Source organism: Mauremys reevesii, linkage group 6 (assembly GCF_016161935.1).
Source record: "Mauremys reevesii isolate NIE-2019 linkage group 6, ASM1616193v1, whole genome shotgun sequence".
Classification (NCBI taxonomy): domain Eukaryota; kingdom Metazoa; phylum Chordata; order Testudines; family Geoemydidae; genus Mauremys; species Mauremys reevesii.
In genome coordinates this window covers 93,874,639-93,900,419 of record NC_052628.1, presented here as the reverse complement: position 1 = coordinate 93,900,419, position 25,781 = coordinate 93,874,639, and the positions used below count along the sequence as shown (strand labels likewise).

Genomic DNA, 25,781 nt, shown 5'->3' with positions numbered 1-25,781 from the left:
ACAGGATAGTAAATTGCTTTCCTTAGCTCCTGAGGCAGTTATCTTCTATCTAGTTGGCCAAACATTCCTTAAATGCATGTCTCAAGCCATTGAAGACATCTGCTCTTTGGCAGTAAGTATGCTAAACATCCTGACAACCTGAGGTTGAGTTTGGTATAGCAGAGAATATTTAATAGAGTCACACAAACTGTAGACTGCGCTGCTGCTGGTGACCCTTCTTCTCAGTATAATGACTGTTCAGTTATATGAAGGCTAGAAAAGATCTCAATATATAATTTTTAAAAATTAAAGAAAATTAGTTTCTCATCTGAATCACTTATTACAAAGTAATTTGCCATTTACCTGGTGGTTATTCTTCCCTCTCCCTCCAGAGAAGACACATCGCCAGAGTCTTTAGTTAATGGCTGCAGAGCAATATGGGGCAGAAAATTCCTTCTCCCTAGACCTCAGTGAATCTCTCCTGAGTGTAGCTGGGATGTATGCTGGGTTGAAGATTTGGTCCTTTAATGAATGAATTACTATTTTACTACTAGAAACTATCAGTTTCTTATGTTGTTATACACTTGTAGCATGGACAAATCATGCTTATAGCTTTTAATAATGTCAGTTATTAATTTTGTTCCATTGTGAATAATATTTTTTCAATAACAAGTGCATAAAAAGGTGCAATGTACTTACGGTGACTAGATAGCAAGTGTGAAAAAATCAGGAGGGTGGAGGTGGTAATAGGTGCCTATATAAGACAAAGCCCCAAATAGCTGGACTGTCCCTATAAAATCGGGACATCTAGTCACCATTAATGTACTTCTATAATTTCCCCATAACAAACAATCTTTGAATGAAGATCCTGCAACCCTTACTCAATTCAGGGATACTTTTCTTAAAAAGGAGGCACATGATTTGTGCACAATTGCACACAAGTGTTTGGGTTTGCATGTTGAAATATCTGTTTAGATGCCTGCTAGCAGTGGATTTTCCATCTACACTATTTTCCAATAGAAAATGAAGATTCTCCAAAATCAAAATTTTCCATGGGTATATTTTAATTTTGCCAGTAATTTTTAATTTTCAGTCAGGAAAGTAAAAATCAAATATTTCACTTGGGTTTGCTTCTGCCCAAATCAGAATATTTCATTTCTTTAACTGACCCAATGTGTTTCATTTCAAATCAGTTCAACAAAATATTAAACTGCCGTTTCCTGTCAGCATTGCTTTATGGGAATTGTAGTTTGGGACCCCATTCTTTCCTATGGCCTGGGCTTCCTGGAGGACAAAATCTCTCATAATGGAATAAAGATTTCCCTCTGACTGTGTGGTGCCCCATGGGGGTTATATGACTTGATATTTCTGAATCATAATTTCTGTTCTGTGGAAAGAATTAAACTTTTCATCGTGATTTGGGATGAAAATAAATATTGAAGTGTTGCAATTTCTCATGGAATTTCGATTCCAAATGTTGCTCCTCTCTTCTACTATATTCAGTACAAACATCCATACAGTCACTGTAAACTGAGCATGCAAACACTGAACTGCAATTGCATACAGATTATTATTGCCTGAGATTTTTAGGCCTGTCTCGGGGGGGGGAACCCCTTTCTGAAGCCTCTGCCCATCTTTTTATGGTAGGTTTTTTGTCTGCATTCTGTGAGCCATATGCCAGTAAGGAAGCACTATATGTAATACAGATAATCTGTAAATGGATTAGGTGTGTTCTCCAAATGTATACACAGGTTTCTTTGTCCTCTCTTTCGCAGGCATCACACTCAAATACTTCTTGTGCTTTCTTTATATTTCAGCACATATCCATGTTCTGGCAGATTATAATACTAATTGGTACACTCCTGTCTAGTTTGCTATTTTACCACACTTAGGAATTAATACATTTGAACTCACAGACCTGTGCTACCATTGTTTCTTCTTTATTCAACATAAGAATCTTTGAGAAAACACTCATTTCCAGCAATGTCTGGTGAGAACAAATTTTCCTTGTTGCAGAAGATTACAAAAGGTCTGGAGTTTGATATAGCAGCAGTCAATAATTGAAAATGAAATCTTAGCTTGGTGTTCATAGAAAAGAAATGATTGTTGGTGACTACATTTTACCTTTTGTTTAATGTCTGGAAAAATTAAGGACACTTGTGTATTGGTGGGTGACAAAAGCATTAAACCTCAATCACTTTTCCTTGCATTTTTGATTTCTTCTGTTTTGAAGAGTAATAAAGAGCAACATCCTGCAGTCCTTGGTCAGGGAAAACTCCCACTGAATCCAAAGAAGGATGGCAGAGTCAGGTCTCTAACCTGTATGTAGAATGCAGTTTGGTTTCTGTGCTTATATTTATAGGCTAGTGACTCGGGGCCAGACTTTTAAAGGGTTTTAGGCACTTAAATACCTTTATAAAATCTGGCCCTGGATCCCTAGTTGCATAGATCCCTAATTCATTGTGTGTCTCAGGGTGTGGCTACACTTGCAGTTGTACAGTGCTGTGAGTTAAACCCGCCTTCGTACAGCTGAGTAGGGAAAGCGCTGCAGTCTGTCCACACTGACAGCTGACAGCGCTCTGTCGTGGCCACATTTGCAGCCGCACTAGAAGCGGTGCATTATGGGCAGCTATCCCAGCATTCAAGTGGCTGCAACATGCTTTTCAAATGCGGGGAGGGGGGGAGTGTGACAGGGAGCGTGGCGGGGGAGAGAGTGAGTTTTTGGAGTGCTGAATGTGTGTCAACACGCTGTCTTGTAAGTTCAGACCCCCTCCCTCTCTCACCCCCTCTTACTCACTGAAAGCAAACAGCAGCTGTTTCTTTTTTTCTCATAGACCAGATAAGCAGCCGCTCGCCAAAATGGACCCCAACCCCCCACCGCCTCTCTCTTCAAGGAAACATTAGCTGTGGGTACTCCAAACAGAGCCCCCCTGCCTGCCTCTCACTCATTCAAAGCAAACAGTAGCTGTGTTTGTTTTTTTGATAAGCAGCCCCCAAAACGGAGCTTTGAAAGGGCACTTCCTCCTCCCAGGGGCGGCTCTAGGATTTCTGCTGCCCCAAGCACGGCGGCACGCCGCGGGGGGGCGCTCTGGCAGTTGCCAGTCCCGCGGCTGCGGGTGGACCTCCCGCAGACGTGCCTGCAGAGGGTCCACTGGTCCCACGGCTCCGGTGGACCTCCCGCAGGCATGCCTGCGGATGCTCCACCAGAGCCACGGGACCAGCAGACCCTCCGCAGGCACGTCTGCGGGAGGTCCACCGGAGCCGCGGGACCAGCGGACCCTCTGCAGGCACGTCTGCGGGAGGTCCACCGGAGCCGCCTGCTGCCCTCCCGCGGGACACCGCCCCAAGGGCGCTTGGCACGCTGGGGTCTGGAGCCAGCCCTGCCTCCTCTGGAGTTCACAACAAAACAAGAGAGGACGCTTCAGTTAAAAGGATTATGGGGAGTTTCCGGAGGTCAATCAGTGCATAATAACGTTACTCTCTGTTTACACTGGAGTAGCAGCATCTCAGCCAATACGTAACATCTGTTGTTCCTCTCGGGGAGGTGGAGTACCAGCAGCGCTGTAGCCGCGGAGACACAGCGCTGTACGTGCCTTGCCAGTGTGGACAGGGAGTGAGGTACAGTGCTCTGGGAACTTTATTGCACTGTAACTGGCAAGTGTAGCCAAGGCCTCAGTAAGTTACATGGTACTACACCAAATCTGGAACCCAACCTGATGCATGTGGGTGGGCCTACGAGGAGCCCCACTGAAGTCAGTGGAGCTATGTCCATAAGCATAAGGATCCACCCACACATGGCTGATTGTAGAAAACGCTGACAATTGGATGAATTAGCCATTTTAGATAATCACTCTGTTTCTCCTTGATTTGTTTTATTTGCTGCTGGTAATTTATGCACATCTTAAGTGGGTTTTTTCACTTTTCTTGTTGGTCTGGTCAAAATGTTTCTTAAAGGCCTAAACATGTTTCCTTGCTTGTCCAGGGACAAAAGTTTCTCCGCAGAGCCCTATGATGAATGTGAGACCTCAGGCCTTTTTCAAGACTTAGCTTATCTGCTACTGGAGAAATATGATCGATAACTTCTAAGCAGTTGTTAGATAGAGATTTAAGAGATTTTAGCAATCCTAACTGACTGACCAATCTGAAAAAGTTCCTTTATAGTAATTAGCTAGTAGTTATTAAAGATGGATCAGAAGTTCTGTTTGATTCACTCCTCTGTACAGTATCTGGCCTAGGGACACAGGAAAAGAGCTTAAAAAGACTACGTTTTTTATGACAAAAAGAGGATGAAGCTGCCAACTGACTCTTTGGTTTAGGAAAAAAATTTACACAGATGGATTAAGAGACTGGAAAATACCGAAAAATATATTAATTAAAAATGGATAAATATCTAGAGTTTGCCACAGTAGCCTTCTTTCTGGAGGCTCCGAGGTTAGAATCTGTCTCTTCTCTCATTGGATTTTTTTACTGTGTGCAGAACAAGCATTGAGCTGGTGGTTAAAAGCAACGGGTGCCAACTCTACCACTTCCCATCTCTTTTCTCTCCTGAGTCCACACATCCTGGAATAGGGTAGATGGGGAGGAAGAAAGGAGAAGGATATGGGAAGAGGAAAGACTAGTTCCCTAAAGCCAGCAGTACTAGCAGAGCAGACTAAAACCTTAGTCTGCCTATGCTAGGATTAGGGCTGGGTATGAACCAGATTTCCCATTCTTGGGATATTCCTTAAATTTGAAATTTGTTCCTATTCCAGAATGGAATGAAAACAAAAAATCTGAAATTTCCCAGGAAACAAAATCCTCCCTAGCCTTCCCCCCACCCCCCAAAATCTTTTTGGGTCAGTTGAAGTGTTCCAATTTAATGAAATCAAAAGGTTTTGTTCCTATTTAAAAAGTAATAATTTTGAAATTTTTATAACAAAAAGCCTTTTTTTAAAAAAAAATCAAAGCATTCCACTCTGAAAACATCAAAACTAAATGATTTCTTTTTTTTTCAGAATTAAATTTAATCAATCTACATATTTCCACAAAATATTTTGATTTCAATGGAACATTTTTCCATTGAGGAATGCAGATTGCTCAGGAAATTCCCAACCAATGCTAGCCAAATCCTGTCTTTGACAGTGGCTCCTATCAGATGCTTGAGATGAAGGTCCAGGCATCTCTGTAATAGATAATTATGTAAGAATCTGTCCATTAGGGAAGTTTCTTCCTTTATTCTAGGCAGGGGGCTGGATTAAGCTTTGAAACATGAGGGTTTATGTTCCTCATATATATTTATACTGATTAATGTAACTGGATATGCTTCTATTTTCCCTGTAGATGTCTAATCCCTTTTTGAATCCTGCTGAACTCTTGGATTCAGTGATATATGGTGGCAGTGAGTTCCACAAGCAAATTATGGCCTTGCTATCTATGCCTTCTAGGGTGGTCTATTGACTTACTCCTACTTCAGAGTCTTTATGCTTTCCCCAACATGAAGCATCTCAACCTTGAAGCTGGTGGGTTTGCTATGAGCTTTGCGCCACTCTGCCTTACTGTTGCACCCTTTCTAAACATGGGATCTCAGTCCCAAGAATACAAGGATTCTGCCTTAGTCTGACCCTGGGCAAAGGTTCACATCAGTTTTTATTTTTATCTGAATCACTGTGTCCATTCCAAGTTTGGATGTTTCTGTCATCAGCATCTCTGTAAATTGGGACTGTTTCAGAGTGATTCTTAGTTTTTGATGAAATGATCACACTTTTAAACATTACAATAAAGTTTTGATTATGCTCAGTGTGAGGCTATAGCCATGGTGAAAAGCAGAGGGAGTGTAGATGAGATTATTGCTGCTGAATACAGACACTCCTGCTTTAAATTCAGACTAACCAGTGGTCTTGTTCGCCTGCTTTATTTTGGGTCAAGAATAATGAAGTTGATCTTGGGCTTTCTGTTTTGCCTGTGTGTTTCTGGAATTAGCACCATTATATAAGCAGTTTCTGCCAAAGACAGCAAGTATTACCCATACTAGCAACTTCAAGATGGTTAAACCACTTTTCCCTGAGGAGAAATTTCCTGGCCATGCAGATGATTTTGGAATTTGAAATATTGGGCTGAAAGGCTATGTCCACACTGTTTAAAAAAATATGTTCAGAATTAAACTAAACCAAATTAAAGCCACTTTATTTCTGAATGAGAATGTCCACACAGAGGCTTAATGCAGTTTAAATACTTAATTCAGATTCTTTTTCCTGAGAGTCCTTATGTAGACAAACCCTTAGCTATTTATCATTCCAGGATTAGAGTGTAAAATAGTTTTACATGTAAGCATTATAGGTTTGCAATAGATTAAGATTATATTGATCGTTTTCAAGGGGATAAGGCTGAACCAAATCATGTAGCTCATCTTAAAAATGTTTCCGATTCAATCTGCATTCAGGTATTTCCTCCGTCTTGCTCCCTCTCACATAACACAGAAAAAACTTTTTAATACAAATTAACCTCCCCATTTAAAATAAATGGCAATACTCTTAGAACTATTGATAATGGGCATAGTTATCCTCAAAACAGACAGCAAAAGTGGAAGGGTTAAGTACCCTATTTGTTTATTTTCTCAACAGTTGACAACCGAGCTCTTTATACAAGATATTTTCATCTTGTTTTATTTGATAATCAGATGTATAGATGCATATATGGTGAGAGATTAGTAAGCCTCTCTGAAGTATGAGAGAGGGGGGAAATCCCTACTAAATAGCATTATATCTCCCAAGCTTGCAGCAAGGATGGATCAAGGCTAAATGTAGACCAGTCCAACAAAAAAGTACGTTCCCCATACATGTATGCTCACAAGTCCCCACAGTCTGAGTACCTGGAGAATAGGTTGTGAATTCCCAGTGCCTGTGTAGTGGCCTAAGTTGTTATGAGAGAGCTGTAGGGAGTAGCTCACATTTTTGTGAGGGGAGTGAAGATTGGTTCTGCTAGACATCCAGACATTTTGATGTTTTTCCAGTGTATCCAAATCTTTTGAATTACATTCCAGTTCCAGGCCTCAGTTCTCCATCTGGCCACATAGGGGATGTCTATGCTGGAAAACAAACAAAAAACCTTAGCAGCAAGTCTCAGAGCCTGGGTCAACTGATTTGGTTTTATTTTATGGGGCTAAAAATAGCAGTACTATATAGATGTTCCTGCACAGGCTGGAGCCCGGAGGGAGGGTCTCAGACTCCAGTTCCAGCCAAAGCAGGAATGTCTACACTGTTATTTTTAGCCCTATGGCATGTGCCCTGTGGTCCCGAGTCAGCTGACCTGAGCTCTGAGATTCACTGCTGTAGGTCTTTTTTTGCAGGGTGGATGTACCCATAGACTCTCCACCCAATTCTCCTCCCTCCCTTTCTTTGAAAATCTGTCACTTGTGGACAAAGTCTCTTCAGCCTTCTTCCCCTTCTGGCATCTTCTCTTGGTAGTGGATGTGATGTGATGATGGCCCAACACTTCCCCTCCTCTCGCCTTCTAGCAAAGCCTCTTCTCTGTAAATAGTTAAGCAATGGTGCCAACAGGACTATGAGAAGAGGTACTCCTAATTGCCCTGTGCTGGGAATCTATTTTCTTTCCCCTACTCTTCCCCACTATTTATGCTCTGGAAAGCACTATACTCCTGAAACTCTAGAGCTAATCTCTCAAACTCAGAGGATTCAGAAGTGTGCTAACCCTAGTGGATAATCACCAGGGAAATCAGAGTGGAAGAAAAAGTAAATGGAGCCCTAGTAGTTGGAAACAGAAAAGGAAGTTCTGGGACTGCAAGCTCAAGTGCTGCCCAGGGAAGGGCAGAGCCAAATGCACAGATACTGCCCCTGTACACACATCAAGCAGTGCTACCCAAATGGAGCTTTGTTATATGATTGGGACAATCTCAAAGCACAAGGCTCAGATACTTGAAATTAGCCCACCACTACTACTTAGTATCTTGGGCCTGATTCTCGATTGCCTTGCCTCTTGTGTAGTCATTTACACCTGTGCGAATGAGCACAAAGAAGGTGAAAAATGCTACCAGATCAAGCCGATAGTGCTTTGCACCCACTGTGCATGAGTGGAAGTGATTTCACAAAGTGGCAAATCAGGCCCTTAGTATCATTGTATGTGATCTTGCTATTCCTTTTCTGAAGTACTGTTTCCATGACACGTTAATATTTTGGATACTTGCTGTTACTGTCACTGTTTATGGGCCCACAATAATTGCTTAACAACAACTGTACAGTTTTATTTTTGTTGTTTTGTGATAGCCTTGATGTCAGAACAAAACAGAACTGGAAACTGTCAATTTGATATGTGAGAGGGGCTTGCAGCAATATGTGGCATGTTGCAAGCAGGTCTAATTTTCAGAGGGTGGGTATTCAATAAAGTCTCAAAAGCAGGTTGTGTTAAGACGTCTCCATCTGGGTATCCAAAATTGATGCACCCAAGAGATATTTCTGAAAATTTTGGCCAAGTCCCAGTCAAGTGTGTTAAACACCAGACAACTCCTACTCTCTTGCCATCAGTGACATGATAGAGATGAAAATCACTTCACAGACATAGCACTTACCCAGTCACTAGAAATAGAATCCTGCATGAAACATGCCACAGAATGTTGTATCCCCTATTGTTTTTGGAGTCTAAAGTCTCAGACAGGAAGTTTTGTCTTGACAGAGGTCTGGCAGCACACTATATGTTCTTGGTTCATTTTGAGAGATGTGACACTTTTTTGGAAATCGTTGCCTGGGATAATCTATTGAGGAAGAATTGTTCAGATTCTCTGTGACCTCGGTCTTTCAGTAGAAATCTCTCTATTTTTGGGGGCTGTACTGCTTGAGAAAGGTGCCAGACTGGCAACCCAGGAATCCGATGTCCTAGACCAGGGGTTTTCAACCTTTTTCTTTCTGAGGCCCCCCAACATGCTATAAAAGCCCACCTGTGCCACGACAACTAGTTTTCTGCATATAAAAGCCAGGCCTGTTAGGGGGTAGCAAGCATGGCAATTTCCTGGGCCCCCATGCCACAGGGGCCCCCGCAAAGCTAAGTTCGGCTTCAGCCCTGGGTGATGTGACTCAGGGCCCTGGAGTTCAGCTCCATATGGTGGGGCTTTGGCTTTCTTCCCTGTGCCTCTGTGAGTCTAACACTCGCCCTTCTTGGTGGGCCCCCTGAAACCTACTTGCGGCCCCCTGGGCCCCCGATTGAGAACCACTGTGCTAGACCATAGATTCAGTATGGCATGGCCTAAGCTGCTCTGTGAGTGTGGGATAAGAACCTATACACAATAAAATAAAGAACTGGATTGAGATCACTGATTCACACAGAGACCACTGAACAGCCCTTCAGAGTAGCAGCCGTGTTAGTCTGTATCCGCAAAAAGTATTCTTTGAACAGCCCTTGATGATAATTACCAGCCTGAGCTGGATTTACAGCAGTGAATTCTAGCAATGAGAGGTTCTATATTACATTAGCAACACCTGCACACTCCAATCCCTGAGCACAGACATCAATAAACTTCACATATTTGTCCCATTTAGGATGACACTCAGTTTAGAGACTAAATACATAATTTATTCTGTTTAAGGGGTCTTGCTCCAGCTCCCAAAGTAATACCAGGATTAACCATAATATAAAATTGATTGGTGGAACAATGGCCATATATTTCTGAAGTGTAGAACTTGTACTTCTGCCTTCAAGCAGAACTGCGCTTTGAGATTTAAGCTGTAGGCAGAGCAGGATCTGGATCCATTTCTGTTCTCCTGCTCACATCAGAAGATCTGCCCAAGGATTTTGCAGGCAGTATTATTGATTGATTGATTTGATTTGATTTTAGATTGTTGACAGTGCCCCCAATGTGCTAGGTGCTTTTCAAGCATACAATAAGATGCAGCCCCTGTCCTAAACTATTAACCATTATGTCACTTTCTTTCTGGACAGCTGTTGCTTTCAGCATTTCTTTGGGGAGACCAGCCATCTTGCATTTTGTTAGTTAAGTAATTGCTCTTTATTGGGTAGAAAAACAAATAATGTCAAACAATGGCAAAATACTATTAATGATTGCTTTTAAATGCATAATTTCTCAACATAGGAAAGACAAGGATCTCCTCTTAAAAATGGAATGGATAAACTCGATAAATCTCCAGAGAGAAAAGCCAGCATATAGGCTATTAAACAGTGCGTGGTGATTTTTGGGAAACTGTGACTGCCTTTGTTCGATGGCATGAATAATGCTATAAGAAATGACAGAGTCAATGATTAGAAAATCAAATTATTTCCTGAACAAAGAACATAAGATGCAAGTCAGTTCACTATAAGTTTATAACCCTTTATTTAACTTTGATAACTGTAATACCATTTGTTGTATCTCTGCCCCACACACACTTCATTTGGAAAAGGAATACAAATAGTCCTGTTTCACTACATGCATCTTTATGGATATTGTAGGTTCTATGTGCTGCATTTCTTTTTCTGTTGTTGTATCTGTGCCAAATACACAAGTAACATACTATAAAAATTAGAAATGTATTTTCTAACAAAAGGTTTTGCAGTCTTGTGAAGCAACACTTTTTTTTAAGGATAATAGTAGTCCTGACAATAAGTTCAAACAGACTTTTGTAAAGTGCTATGATCCAAATGATACTTCCACATAGAGAAAGATGATAAGCATGATTCTCCACTACTCTGCATTTTGTGTAGCAGTATATGCATGTCCAGAGCTTTCTACACAGATTTTCCCCTGGTGTAAATTACAGTTGAGAAGCTGGCCCAACGCAATTAGTTGATGGATGAGTAGATAAAGCGCGCTAGCGCTCTCTCTCTCTAAAATCAACCACACACACACACACAGAAAGAGCTCTCTACTCCCTCTGTCTGTGGCAAGGGGAAAGTGCTGCCATAGTTACAATTGTGCTGGCTATCTATGCACAATTCCTCGAATGAAACTTGGGGGAGTCGTCGTAGCTGTGTGTGAACTTGAATTTTGGAGAGCAGTGGGCGCCCAAGGAAGCTCAAGACGGGACAGAGCTCTTTTACAAGAAGCCAGAATCAGCTCAAGGTTCCTAAGAGCGCTTAGCTCCCCTCCCATGGGGACTTTTGTAGAGGACAGCAGAATTGCTGAGTGGACTCGTGTCCACCCAGCACCTTAATAAAACTGAGTCACTTACGTGGTGGTTCCTCCAAACAGGCCTAGGCAAGCAGCTCCCTTGGAACTGGAGGCAGGCCTGCACATAGATGCTTGGACTACTGCTACTAGCTAATCTCAGCTGTGAGTGGGGTTTAGTGGAGGAGTGAGGTGATGTGGCCAAAGGACTATTATCTGTGGGACTGTCTCCACAGAGGGTGGGTAGCGACTTAGACTGTCATAGTTAACAGAAAGGGCTGTTTATTTGAATGTATATATATTCTATTGCTGTGCTTTCTCAAGTTTCTACGTTCCCTAATAAAGATTGCCTTGTTTTTCCGCAGACTCACAGTGCTTGCTTATTAAAGGCTTCCAAGGAAGGTGCATTTAGTTTTCCGGGGTTTCTGGCTGGGGACTCAAGTTGGTTTAATTATTTTTCATGAGAGACACTAGATATATAGAAGAACCCAGCTCTTTTTGCTGCTATTAGCCACCTGGCAGAAGGGTTACAATGTGTTTTAAAAAGAGGATGGGTTTAAGTTGTCATTAAAGCTTTCTTTCTGATTTTCTTGACTAGAATGTGTATCTGTTGCAACTTTAACATTTTATTAACAAAGGGATTGATTTTGTTCCTATTGAGGTCAATGAGAACTTTGCCAGGGCCTTTAATGAGAGCAAGATCAGCCTCATGTAAGTTTTTCATTGCATTTCCTTCTTCATAGACATATGTAGGAAAAGCAGAAAACATTTTAAAAGGGAAAAAACAATGTAAGGACTTACAGTTCTACCATGGGGTCAACAGCTGCCCTTGGCTCATGATACTTGCATCTACCCACAAAGAGTACAGGAAGCAGGAGGTAAGGCTCAATCTTGTTGTGAATGGCTGCTGCTAGGACAAAGATGGACTCCGGCATTCTGGAACATGTAGCCTCTGTAGGTTACATCTCTAAATTTAAAGATGAAGGATAGCCACAGTTTATTTCATTTTATGTGTAGCCTTTTGGTTCCCAGTAAATTGCAACCACAGGCCCCAGCTGAGCAAAATTTCAATGCCACAAGTCTAGAAGGACTGGGTGGTGTTTTGTGTTTATTTACTAGTAGGTTTCCTGTGTTTTCTTATGTATTTTTGCTTATTTGTTTTTGTTTTGTTTGTGTGGTTTTTGTTTTGGTCATTGTTGTTGGACATGTGGTCTTAATGTTAATGATGATATACTGTATTTCTAAGGGGGGAAAACGGCTAATGCCTTTGACTTTAGCCCAAGGCTATATATTTCCAAGCATGAGTGTCTTGGATGTGATTGCAGCAAGTATTAAATTTGTATGAGAGGTTTCAGTTTTAGACTAAATCAGTGTTTCATTTTTCACATGCTGGATTTTTCAAACTGTTTACTGATGAAAAGAACACTCTGTGCACTGAACCATTCAATCCATTTTAGTGAGATGTATGATATTTTCATTTCTATCTGTAAGTCGAAGAGCAGCCTCATATCACTTTATCTTCAATGCAAATTCTTGCCATGGGCTGCTATTTAAAAGCAAACCCAATAGATAAATCTTATATATTCATTCTACTCCTACAAAATGGTGATTTCTCCAACACAGATAATGAAAGAAAAGAAAACCAACTATCTGTAAATAGGATTTTTATGGATTTAAAAGAAAAGCTGATTTACAATGAAAACCAGGAAACTACGGGAGGATTATGATAGAACTGCTAGAGATTCTCAGATTGACCAGTCAACAGCACATAGTTGCACAACTCCCATTCTCAATAGCTTTGGATTCTATGCTGGACAGACTGCAAATTAACAGAAGAAAATATGAGAGTGTATTTGGTCTTGAAATGGTTGCTTATTTAAAGGTTGGATGGGGAGCGAGAGAGAAGCAGGACACCCATTTGCTTGGGCTGATTTAACAGAGCAAAAGTTGGCTGAAAAAATTTGAAATTATTTAAAAAAAGAAAATAAAATGAAAGCATAAGGGTTGTGCTCTTTCTGAGGGAATTTTGCTTATTTTTAAACTTGGAAGAGGTCAGTGTAAGCTCTGTCCATCCACCAGTGCAGGTCAAAATAACAGCAACAAACACTAGGATAATAAAACCCTGAGGAAGTTAATTTCCATCTCTGTAATAACAACACTCTCTTTTCTGTTTCAGTAGATACTGTGGTTTGCCTGTATTTTAATACTTTCTTATCTCTGTAAGGAATTGCCATCTCTTTGTCAGAGTTAATGAAAGCAATGGGAGCCTGTGGATGCATCACTAAGCTAACCCAGGAGATTTACAAAATCATTGAAGAAGGGGTGGAGGCCAAACACTTCTCTAAAAACATTGCTTTAGTTTGTGCAGATTTTAACAATTGCTTTTGTCAAATCCAATTGTGCGGCTGTTCTGTAGTCCCACTGCTGGGTGAGATACATAAATTTTAGAGCCGATTAGCAGGGCACGGCTAGGTCTTTGGGATTGCCTGTGTGGGAGGAAGAATACACAGAACCCTTTAACTGTTTCTTCCACTTGACACATTCATTTTCGTTTTTAGGTTAAGTTTTTAATTCTGTGCTTGTGAGAGGAGCCAGATTGACAGTGTATACAGCATGGGTGGCAGCAACGCAAACTTCCTTTCACCACTTTGCTTTAATGTTAAACCAGAGGCGTTAGGTCTGAGGGGGAGAGAGTAGTCCAGTCTACATGCACATTCAGTTCTTGGCCTCTACAGATGCTGCCAGCAAGAGGGGTCAACTAGAACTGAATATCAGAGAGGTGTGTTTGAGGTTTGGTCCCAAACCATTAAGAACTGGATTGAGAACACCACCATGTTTCAGATAGCGATTAGACAGCCATCAGTGGAAATGCTACTGACAAATCTGTGTTATTGTAGCAGTGACACACATGGTTTCATGTGGCAATGCAGCCCTCCCTCACTTTTCTTCTCACTGTTTGGATACATTAGCCCTCTAGATAAAATAAAACTTCACCTCATCCAAGGTCATGAAAATTCAAAACCTTCATTCAGTGTCCTTCACTGGGGCACAGCCTTATCCAAAGATCTATCAGTTTCCTCTTTTCTTTGGGGTAGGACAGTTCCTCTTTCCCTCTTTTCAAAGAGAAGATCGCAGGAGAGCTCCTCCAACCGTCAGCCAGCAGCTGCAATGTTAAGTCCTGAAAAGAAGACAGAGGCAATTACATGCTCACTTTCTAAGCCAGAAGTGGGCAAACTACATCCCATGGGTTGGATATGGCCCACCAGCTGTTTTAATCCGGCTCTCCAGCTCCCGCTGGTGAGTGGGGTCTGGGGCTTGCCCTGCTCCGGTGCTCCAGCCAGGGAGCAGGGTGGGGGGCCGCTCCACGCAGCTCCCGGAAGCAGCGGCATGGCCTCCTCCAGCTCCTACATGTAGGGGCAGCCAGAGGGCTCTGCTCTGCACACTGCCTCCACCAAGCACCACCCCAAGCACTGCCAGTGCAGCTCCCATTGGCCGGGAACCACAGCCAATGGGAGCTGCAGGGGTGGTGCCTGCGGATGGGGCAGTGTGCAGAGCCGCCCGGCTGCAGCTCCACATATGAGCCAGAGAATGACATGCCGCTGCTTCTGGGAGCTGCTTGAGGTAAGCACCACCTGGAGCCTGCACCCCTGAGCCTCTCCCTGTGCCCCAACCCCATGCCCCAACCCTGATCCCGTTCTGAACCCTTTGGTCCCAGCCCAGAGCACCCTCCTACACCTCAAACTCCTCATCCCCAGCCCCACCCCAGCACCCCCCGGCTGGAGGCCCCCCCCCCCGCACTCAAGCCCAGAGCCCCTTCCTGCACCCTGAACTCATTTCTGGCCCCACCCTGGAGTCCGCACCCCCAACCAGAACCCTCACCCCCTTCTTCACCTCAACCCCAATGTTGTGAGCATTTATAGCCTGCCATATAATTTCTATTCCCAGATGTGGCCTTCAGGAGTGGGCAATTTTTTTAGCCTGTTCTAAGCTCTCTATGCCTCCTTGCCTAGGATATCTTCCTCCACTAGTTCCAGGGTCCTCTGCCCTTTCAGGGATTCCCCTAACAACTGCATTCATTACAGGCAAACAGAGGACAGTTCCAACCAGTAATATAAGTACTTGGTGGTTCAAAAGGGCTAGTTTCCCAAAGCTGAAGAGAATTATGAGTGAAATTGATTGGGAGAAAAAATATAGATAGAAAAATGTGACTGAAAATTGGGAGTTCTTTAAGAAGAGTTTATTAGGTGACCAAAAAGCCACAATCAAGAAAGAGGATAACTTTGGCTAAAAGCCTGCCCTGATTCCATGGCAAAGTAAAGGCAGCAATTAGAAATGTAAAAGCAATATATAACAATTGGAAATGATGAGCAATAATTTTAAATTAGGTGTTATGAAGTATAGAAAGTAGCTAAGGGAAGCTAAAGACATCAGGGAATATCCATGCCTGGCAGGACTAAAGAAAATGGAGAGGAGGATTTAAAATATGAGTTACCAAGTAAATCCTAGTAATTGTATAGGCCCATTATGAGACAGAGATGTTAAAATTATTACTGATGCTGAAAAGGCAGAAGTGTACAATAAATATTTTCTCTGTATTCAGAAAAAAGTAGGATGATGTACCCAGTATCATACAAGGATGATGAAATACTTTCCAGTCAAGTACTAACTAAGGAGGATGCTAAAAAACATCTAGAGGGTAAAACATTTTCAAATCAGCAGGCTGGGATAACTTGCACCCAAGAGTCCTAAAAGATCTCTGGCCTGCTGATGTTAGCTTTTAATAAATCTTGGAATACTGTGGTAATTTTAGAAGCCTGGAAAAGTGCAAATTTTGTGCCAGTATTCAAAAAGGGCAAGCAAGATTATTCGGGTAACTAAAGGCTGGTTAGTCTGACATAAATCTTGAAGAAAATTAATGAAAAGCTGATATAGGATGCAATTAATAAAGAATTAAAAGCTAGAAATATAATTAATGCCAGTCAACATGGTTTTATGGAAAATAGGTCTTGTCGAACAAACCTGATTTAATTAATCAATCAGATTATACAATTGATTGATGAAGATAACTCTGTAGATGTAATACACTTAGACTTTTGTAAGGTGTTTTGACTTAGTACTGCACAATATTCTGATTAAAAAAATTAGCACTACACAATATGAATAAAGCACAGATTGAATTTCATACTTTAACTGACCAATCTCAAAAAGTAATTGTCAAAGTGGAATCATTATAGAATGGAGGTGTCTCTAGTGGGGTTCCACAGGAATCAGTTCCAGGGTCGATGCTATTCACGTTCATCAATGATGTGGAAGTAAATATAAAAGGCTTCTCATAAAATTTACTGATAAGACAAAGACGGACAGAACAATGAGTCATACAGAGCAATCTGCATCGCTTCATAAACTGGCCCCGTTCAAACAAAATGCTATTTGACTGTATTAAAAGCAAAGTTATACATTTAGGAACAAGAAATGCAGGTCATACCTACAGAATGGGTGACTGTATGCTGGAAAATAGTGACTCTCTGAAAAGAATTTAGGGGTCATAGTGGACAAGCATCTCTGCATGAGTTCCCAGTGAGATGCTGTAGTAAAAAGGGCTAATGTGATCCTTGGCTGTATAAATAGGGGAGCAGTGAGCAGAAGGTGTTTTTAGCTCTGTATAGGGCATTGGTGAAACCATTATTGGAATACTGTGTCTAGTTCTGGTGTCCATTGTTTAAAAAGGATGATGAAAAATTGGAGAGAATGAAGAAAAGAGCCACAAAAATTATCTGAGGGGGTGGAGAAAATGCCTTAGAGTGAGAGATTTAAAGAGCTCAGTCTGTTTAGTTTATCAGAAAGAAGCTTGAGAGGTGACTTGATTATGCTGTATAAGGACTTCACAGGAAGAAAATAACAGGTAATAAAGAGCTCTTTAATCTAGCAGCGAACAGCATAACAAGAACCAATGACTGGAAGCTGAAGCTAAACAAATTCAAATTGGACACACATTTTTAACAGTGAGGGTGATTAACCACTGGAGAAAACTGCAAAGGGAAGTATTGGATTCTCTATCTCCTGATATCTTCAGATCAAGATTGTCTGCTTTTCTGGAAGATAAGCTTTAATCGAACAAAAATGATTGGGCTCAATACAGGTTCAGCTGGGTGAAATGTAATGGCCTGTGATACAAATGAGGTCAGACTAGATGATGTAATAGGCTCTTCTGGTCTTAAACTCCATGATCAATGAATAAATTGCTCCTCCCTCCTGGGTCCTTACCGGGGAGACCAAGAGCTCCTTGTCACTCTGTTCTTTAGTGAACAGGCCCTCCAAGACTTTTACTTTTTGCCTGCTCAGGCCATCTTCTCTGGTATATTCCTCTCCTTTACGTATTTCTTAAACACCTGGGAAAGAAGCACCAATCAAGGGAACTTTACTTGCTCTGCTTTTCCCATGATCGCTCCCTTTCTTGGGACATGGGTGCCATATGTGGCAGGCAGAGCTGGGAATGCTGATGATTTACTGACTGAGTGAGAGGAGTGGCTGTTTGCAAAAGGGCAGCACTTTTATATGGCCTTTGGGTCTGTAGTCAGCCAGTGGCCAAACTAGTCCCAGGATCAGGGAACCACAAATAATTCCGCCCCTTCCAGTGTGCCCAGCAGTTACATGGAGCAGCTGAGAATTAAGGCCTGGCTCTCCACTTGTAGGAATGGCATGTTGTCATTTATATACATGTAAAGTGGCTGTAAATCATTATGGGCCAAATTCTGCTTTCAGTTACAGTGTAAGCCTGGGATAACTTTATTGAAGTCAGACAGCCTCATCTCCAGCAAGGTGCTCTGAACCGCTCTGGTAGTGCAAAACAGTCTGAAAGCTCATCTAGGTGGTTGGCTGGAGATTCACATGGCATAGAGCTGGTGCCTCCTTACAGCTGCCAGCACTGTAGATGGCTATACATTTGGAACATCCTGAGGCTGCGCTAACTTGCGCTGGGACTGATTTGGCCCATGGCAGACCCAGTGTTTTGGGACCAGGGAGGTGGCATACAGCACCTCTTCTCTCCCAGCTTTGGATCCTGCACGGAGTAAAACTTGGCCTGCCCTGCGGCTCCAAGACAGAATTTCAGCCAACCAAATTGGAGTGGTAACTTTTAGATTCACTTTGCATAGATGTAGATGGCCACAAAAGGGGCAAGGCAGTGGAGAATCAGGCCCATAGTATGTTTCAGTTCCTTGATTGGACATGTTATAACTCTTACATTTTGTCTACATTAGACTTTTTTAACCACCATGTGATCTAACCTTGCTAAACGGGTTAGATGCCTAGTGTCTGTCTACACGACAATCAGAGTATGACTGCAGCACATGTAGACATACCCAGGCTTACTTTGATCTAGCTAGTTCAAACAACAATAGCACAGAAACCACGGCAGTCCTGGTGTCAGTATGGGTTGGCTGCTAAGTAGCTATCCAAGGTCTTGGGTGGGCTTGTGCAGCAGTCAGACCTCTGATTGCAGTGCAGACATACCCACAGTGGTTAAATGCTGCTAGCCACCAAGCCTTGTGTACACTAGAGCTCTTTCTGTTGTTACCATGGGAGGAATTGCACCAGCAACAGCAACCATAGGAACTTTTAGGGGAGAAAAGTCCAATGTAGACAATAGACTTGGGATCAGATTTCTAGTTTGAAAACTTTCATTTGTGAATTAAAAATCCATTTGAAATGTTCTATTTCCACGAACAGTCCTTCCCAGGAAACTCACAGAGTGTTAGCAGGAAGCAAACACAACAGAATGCAAATACAGCTGAAACCAATTGTTGTCAAAATACAAATGAATTATCATGGAAATTATTTTTCAGTGTTTGCTTGTTCCTGGACTCTACCCATAACGTAGCATGTCTCCAGTGAGGAAGGGCTGCCAGGTAGGGGAATTTTTCCCAGTCTCTTATGAGATTTCTGTTTCTATGGTGACTATGATTGCCTCTCTGGAGCCAGTGGTATATTTTCCTGGACCTAACCTTCTCACTTCTGTATTGGTGCAAGAGAGAAGTTTTAACACAGGTTATTGAATTACCTGTGAGATTATTATCGGATATAAGTACATGGGACCCAAGGGGCATTGATCCAGTTTCACTCTAAGGTGTGAGATTTAGAGACTCTGACAGCCCCATTTTTCACAACCCTTCTCTTCCTCATTCTACTTTGCTAGGGTAGTACACGTGTGGCCTGCAGCCTTCCCAGTACTATATTTACTGGCTATAAAAAGCCCTTAGGTGTTTACTGGAAAACAATTTTTTCAACAATTTCCTATTGAAATTGGTTGGTTCATTAAGTATCTCATTGTGTTTTATCTCTGGGAGTGTCAGTATCTAGTTTTATGTTCTTTTACTTCTTGGTTTGCTTTATTTTCAGAGTTTCTCCCACAGATTTTTCAATCTTATCTGCCTTTAAAGCTATCCATTTAGTTGGATAGGAGAGCAAAAATTAAGCAGCAAACACATTTTTTTCCCCCCAGGGAAGTGACAATATCAGATAATGAGACACCAATCACAGAAGATATTCATCAGACAGAAAATGGTGGAGCTAAAGTTAAAGTTAGTTGTTGATTCCTTCCTGGATCTGAGTTTAAATGCCCAGGCTAAAACAATGATAAATCATGAAGCACAGAGTTAAGTTTCACCAATGTATTCCTTATAAGAACTTTAGCAAAACGGTAAAAAAACAAAAGCAAACCTTAGCACATTGGGATTTAAGATGGCACTTCACACAAAACTGCCACACAACCTTATCCCTGTAAACTTTGGGATGCCAGAAGAACCTTGTGTTGTTCTTTTGGTCTGGGAGATAATTTAGGTTTTGTGACCTGGGCGAACTACAAAAAAACCCTTTTATGGAAATCACCCAATATTTTGTTAGCTGTCTTATTTGTGACGAGATTCAGCTGAAAAGAGGAGGAGAGACACACCAATGTGTCCAGTTTGATCTTCCTGAACAGCAATTGCTGATCAGTATTGTTTACACAGATCACACAAATGGTTCCTTTCAAATGTATGAATAGGAGTTGTGGCCAAAGAGAAAATAGTATGTTTGTTAGGGAAAGAAGGATAATGTACTGGAATGTCCCAAGTTTTTCTTAGTATCTTACTAGAGTGTCAGAAATAAATCTTAACTATGAAACAGTGGCACAACACTCCATAATAGACAGGCATTCTAATAGAAACACACCACCACCAACGTGAAGGATCTCCAGTTAGCAGTTCTGTTTGTGAGGTGCTGGTGTCTAATTTATAGGATTTTATTTTCTCCAAGCACTGCTGTTCATTTTGGTCTATTTTAACTCACCAGTTAATAGAATATTAATCTTGACCCACGGCAAAACTAGCGATGGAATCTGACAATTCAAATGGAATTTGAACCATGATGATATGATGACATCTGTTGCTCTATCTCCAGTTTCCCACAGTCCAGTAGTCCATCAAAAAGCCAAGGGACGTTGAGCTATGAGGAGAAAAGGAAAAAAATGTTTCATATCCATGGTAGAATTGCTCATGTTGTACAACTCCACCATTTTGAATAAGTGTGATTTGAATCAGTGTCTTCAGGTTTCCCCAATCAAATTACTCAAGAAACATGAGATTTGACATCATTATTGAGTCCATAGGCATGTATCTTTTCATATAGATGAGTTGTTTATTGTTCTCTGCATATCTCTTCTATAGGGGAGTGTCAATATACTTATCAAAACAATACCATGTGGTTTACTTGACTAATCACAATTAACCAGCGCAACTCAAATAGCAAATATTGACTATAAAATACTTACAAAGAAATGTTAGGGCCAGGGTCTGCTACCCTCACACACATCCTCACTCCTAAAATAGTCCTCAAGTGATACTACTTAAGGCGTATAGTATTATTCAATATGAGGAAGGGTAGCAGAAAATGACTGTTAGTGATCAGTACATTGAGTTGTTAAAATATATTACAAAAATGAATTAATCCAAGGTAATTGTGATCTGTGGGAATATCTGTGAACAGAAATATAGGTTAAATCTATACAATAATTCATCGCGAATTATTCACTTAACTTTACTGATTAACATACCTCTCATGTCTTCCTTACTTTCATTAATGATGTTTTAGCAAACATAATAATAGCCCTTCTATAGACTGTCTCTCTTCCTAGCTATTTTATTAGAGAACCAGAAAGAGTGTAATTTAAAAAAAAAAACTGTCAAGGTTTTGTTCCTTTTCAAACAATCGTTTCTATTTTGATGTTGTTTGAATTAATAGGTTTTGGAGTCATTAATCACTCTTTTTACAAAGACCATTCCTGAATTTGATTCTTTGTCCCTGAGTATATATTTTTTTAAATGGTGTCCCTGATTTTTATAGCAGACTGGTAAGAGGCATGTTATAAATTATACTGTTGACCAGCTCAATAATATGTAATGGTGCAACACATACAAAACATTCTAGTAATCAGTTCAACTTTATTTGAGCTTTAAGGTCACATTGTCCAAACTGATGAAACTACTCTAGAAAACTAGATGGTTTGCTGTGTCTGAAAATGAAAGAAACTACTAAAGAGACACAGCTGGAGTCTGTTGGAAGCTTTGGACAAGCTGTTTTTCCTTCTCTTACTGCATTTAAGGGGGAAAATGGAACCCATTTACTTTAGGCTGTTTACATTTCTTTCTGTATTTTCTTCTTTTCTTTATTATCACTCATGTTTTGGTTTCAGATTTATTTTCCAAAGCATTAGGTATAGTGAATTAGCAACCTCTAAGGCTCTGAAAAGACCATCTGGATAACAATTGTAAATATGAGTCAGTAGGTCCTAACAGCTGGCAAATATATGCAAACCTTCTGCCTCTCCATTTATTTTTCACTGCTGCATTGTTTTCAAAATACACTACAGTTCCCTTAAATTAGTTACTAGTTTCTGACTCTCAGAAATGTCACAGATCAGTTTTCTTTAGTTCTTCAGAATTATGTTTTTAAAAAATACCCACATTGAGCGGGGCTGCATTTTAATGGGGTTTCAGCACATACAAAATGCACATTCTTGAGTTCCTCAAGTGTGTCTGTGTGACACACTGAAATGGGCAGATCCTAAAATTGCTGTAAATGAATTGCATCCTGGGGCAGCTGATGTGGTCCCATTTGTCTTTGAATGGCCAGAGGATTCTCTTCACAGCAGGGTGTTGTGTTTTTGTTTTCAACAGCAAAGAAAAGAGAACACAGATGATGGACTCCAGAGCCAGGGGGAGCATTTCCATTAATCCCTCAGTGGAGAGTAAAGGCTACAGTGTAAATGCATTTATGGACTATATTAGCTTTACTGGCACTCTACATTCGGAACTCCAATGGATTGAGGACTAGGCTGTTTTTTCCAACTTGGGTGAGTTCACATTCAGAACTACAAAAGATTTGTGAATTCTAAAAGAGCACAGTCCATTCAGGTACTTTTCCTCATCACTAAGTGAGGTAATGAGAGTTGGTGGTGCTCAGTAGCTTGCAGGATCAAGCCCCAACATGGTATATTTCTTAAAAGTAATTAAAAGTGCAGGTTATGTCAACAGAGACTCATTTAGTGAGGTGCTAAGTGCCCTCAACTTCTATGGTTTCTTTGTGTTTCCCATTGCATCAGATGTCTCATATACACCGCTACCTCGATATAACACCACCCGCTATAACACGAATTCGGATATAACGCAGTAAAGCAGCGCTCTGGGGGGGGCTGCGCACTCCGGTGGATCAAAGCAAGTTCAATATAACACTGTTTCACCTATAACGTGGTGAGATTTTTTGGCTCCCAAGGACAGCGTTATATCGAGGTAGAGGTGTAGTAGCTCTTTCTTGACTTTATAGTAATATTAGAATTAATCAGCTCCCTTCATTGTCCTTACAACGGAGGAAAAGTGGATGGCTCAGGGCATCAGAATAACTCACTCAGTCTGGTAAATAAGCATAAGAGTCAAACATGATTGTCTCTAGTGAAATTAAAACTGACCCATATGGCGCTTTGTAGCAAGAAGAAGGTCTACCCCTAATTCCCCTGGTCAGTGCTTCTTTTCTCAATAAAACAAGTTCTAATGTCCAAGTGGTATATGAGCAATTACTAAACACATGTTGACTGTTTGTCTAGGCAGTCGCTATACCACTGTCTAACTCATTGCTATGTAAATTACTTCAGAAAACACATGTTATATGAAAACACTAGTTAATTTTTAATGCTGTTCAATTCAAGTGACATCTCATTCCAGTTGCTCTTTATGAGCAACGCTCACCCCTCTAAGTTACAATTGTGATTTGCTGCCACATTTTAAATTTCTTCTCCCCTGGTATTGAATGACTGGGGCTGTAGATGAAAGAATACAGTCTTTCATCACAAGGTCACCAGTATGGAAAATGACTCGAGCTGATTGTGACCAATAAGCATTACTGTATATTGAGTGTTCAGTTGCCTATGGTTTAGCTTAATCAGGTGCTAGATGTTAGATAATTCCATCGCAAAAAGGATGGTTATACCAAAAATGGCAGGAGTTGACATCCTTATTGGCTTGCTCTGCATAAAGCACAAGGCTTATGTGGGCGTGGATGCCGAACTACACTCTCCTTCCTAGAGATGGTCCCTCAGAAACAGGCAAAGATACATTTTGTAGAACGCTGTGACCAAGTATGCATTGATGCTTCTGTCTGCTACCTGTTCATTGGATAAATAGATGAGTCCAGTCTCCTGTGGTTTCAATCCAACACTAACGTTCATTTTTTTTTTTTAAGGAAAAATGTTCCTTAGGTCAATGAGAGTGTGCACTGGTAGATGAGCTACTTGTGGGTCCCCAAATATCTTAACTCTGTTGGACTCCTTTAGCACCAAATCAATAAATGGGACTGCTAACTTTTAAAGAGAATTTAAAAAAAAATTAAAAGATCACATTTAAAAGCTTCAATTATTGCAGTTTTTAAAGTGGAAAGATGCATTGAGACTTATTTTTTAAAAGGATCATAGGGTGTGTGTGTGTGTGTGTGTGTGTGTGTTGCCAAATTTATAATCATTGTAATGTATTTCAGTGGTTTTTTACTATATATTATTATTATAACTCTGCATAGGTTCCTGGTCTTTAAAAGTAAGGACCAGCCTAGTGACCCTGAGCTGTGTCCGTCTGTTAGTATATCTGTTAGTATATCTGTTAGTAACATATACCTTGGCTCATCTTATTGTTAATGCTTTCCCCATTGTATTCTTCCTATTGTATCTTACCAGCATGACATTCCATTCTTGTTTGCTGACGCAACAAGAGCAGATTTTATTCTTCATGTATTGGTAACAAAAGCATTCATTTATGAAGATGCTGATATAATATCTAGGCATGGAGGTTTAAGGCAAAGCTGTTTGATGGGAGTGAAGAGAAAGTGAATTGTACACAGTACACATACTTATCCTGCTTCCATAGCTTTTAATTTAAAGCACGTGTTCACTGGATAAGCACACACAATATCACACAATAGACTTATAAGCTGCCTAAAGGCCTCTGCTTTCTTTGATCCAAGTTATTGTTCTTTTGCCAGACAGATGTACTGTGAGAAGCCAACTTTAGAACTAAGCCACTTCAGAATCCATGCAGTGCATTTATTTTGTCTCAGACAGGCAATATGTAAACGTGCTTTGTGTTAGGCAATGAACTGCCTAGGTACTGAGTAAAGCCAGGTGGAGGAATGGCTCGATTGCACTGAGCCTTTCTGCATCACATAGGACATTTGAAATCCATTATTTATTCTGACAGAAGCCATGGTGATGATTTATCAGTACAGTTGGAGTTCCATAAAATATAACTGGAAATCCAGGTCTCTGTTTTTGAAATATTGATTTTAATGTGAACTCATTGAACAATATCCCTGCAATCATATATCGTGTACACAACTAGTCGTTCTAAATGTATGAACTTTCAGCCTTGAATTCTTCCTAGACTATTAAGATTTCAAGATTGTGACATACGTCAATCAAAAGATACTTTCCCCTAGATTTGCAGAAAACTCTCTGATTTGACCCATGATCTCAATGTCTCAAAATATCTCTGACTCCATGTGGGCACTATAAACCAAACAAAATTACAATTATTTGTAAATTAGCTATTAATTTATAAGGATGAACCATGTGAGAAGAACTCATAAATTTATCATATAGTATCAAAGTATCATAGAAATGAAGGCCTAGAAGAGACTATGAGAGGTTATCTAGTCCAGCCCCCTGCACTGAGGCAGGACCAATTATATCTAGACAATCCCTGACAGGCGTTTGTCTAACCTGTTCTTTAAAACTTCCAGTGATGGGTATTCCACAACCTCCCTTGGAAGCCTATTCCAGGGCTTAACTATCCATATAGTTAGAAAGCTTTTCCTAATATCTAACCTAAATCTCTTTTGTTGCAGATTAAGCCAATTACTTCTTGTCATATCTTGGTGGACCTGGAAAACAATTGATCACCATCCTCTTTATAATAGCTCTTAACATATATGAAGACTATCAGGCTCCCACACAGTCTTTTTTTCTCAAGACTAACCATGCCTGTTTTTATAAACCTTTCCTCATAAGTCAGGTTGTCTAAATCTTTTATCATTTTTGTTGCTCTCCTCTGGACTCTCTCCAATTTGTCTACATCTTTCCTAAATGTGGCACCCAAAACTAGACACAGTATTCCACCAGTGCCAAGTAGAGTGGGGCAAT

At 40.8% G+C, this 25,781-nt stretch overlaps 1 long non-coding RNA gene across 3 annotated transcripts in view; it reads left to right on the top strand.

The window, feature by feature from the left end:
- The window catches only part of LOC120407891, a 245,765-nt gene that overhangs the window by 178,251 nt on the left and 41,733 nt on the right, over positions 1–25,781 (top strand). For all 3 annotated transcript variants that reach the window (XR_005600307.1, XR_005600306.1, XR_005600308.1), the window contains exon 3: positions 22,279–22,454. This is a non-coding gene — a long non-coding RNA (uncharacterized LOC120407891). The remainder of the gene's footprint in view (positions 1–22,278; positions 22,455–25,781) is intronic.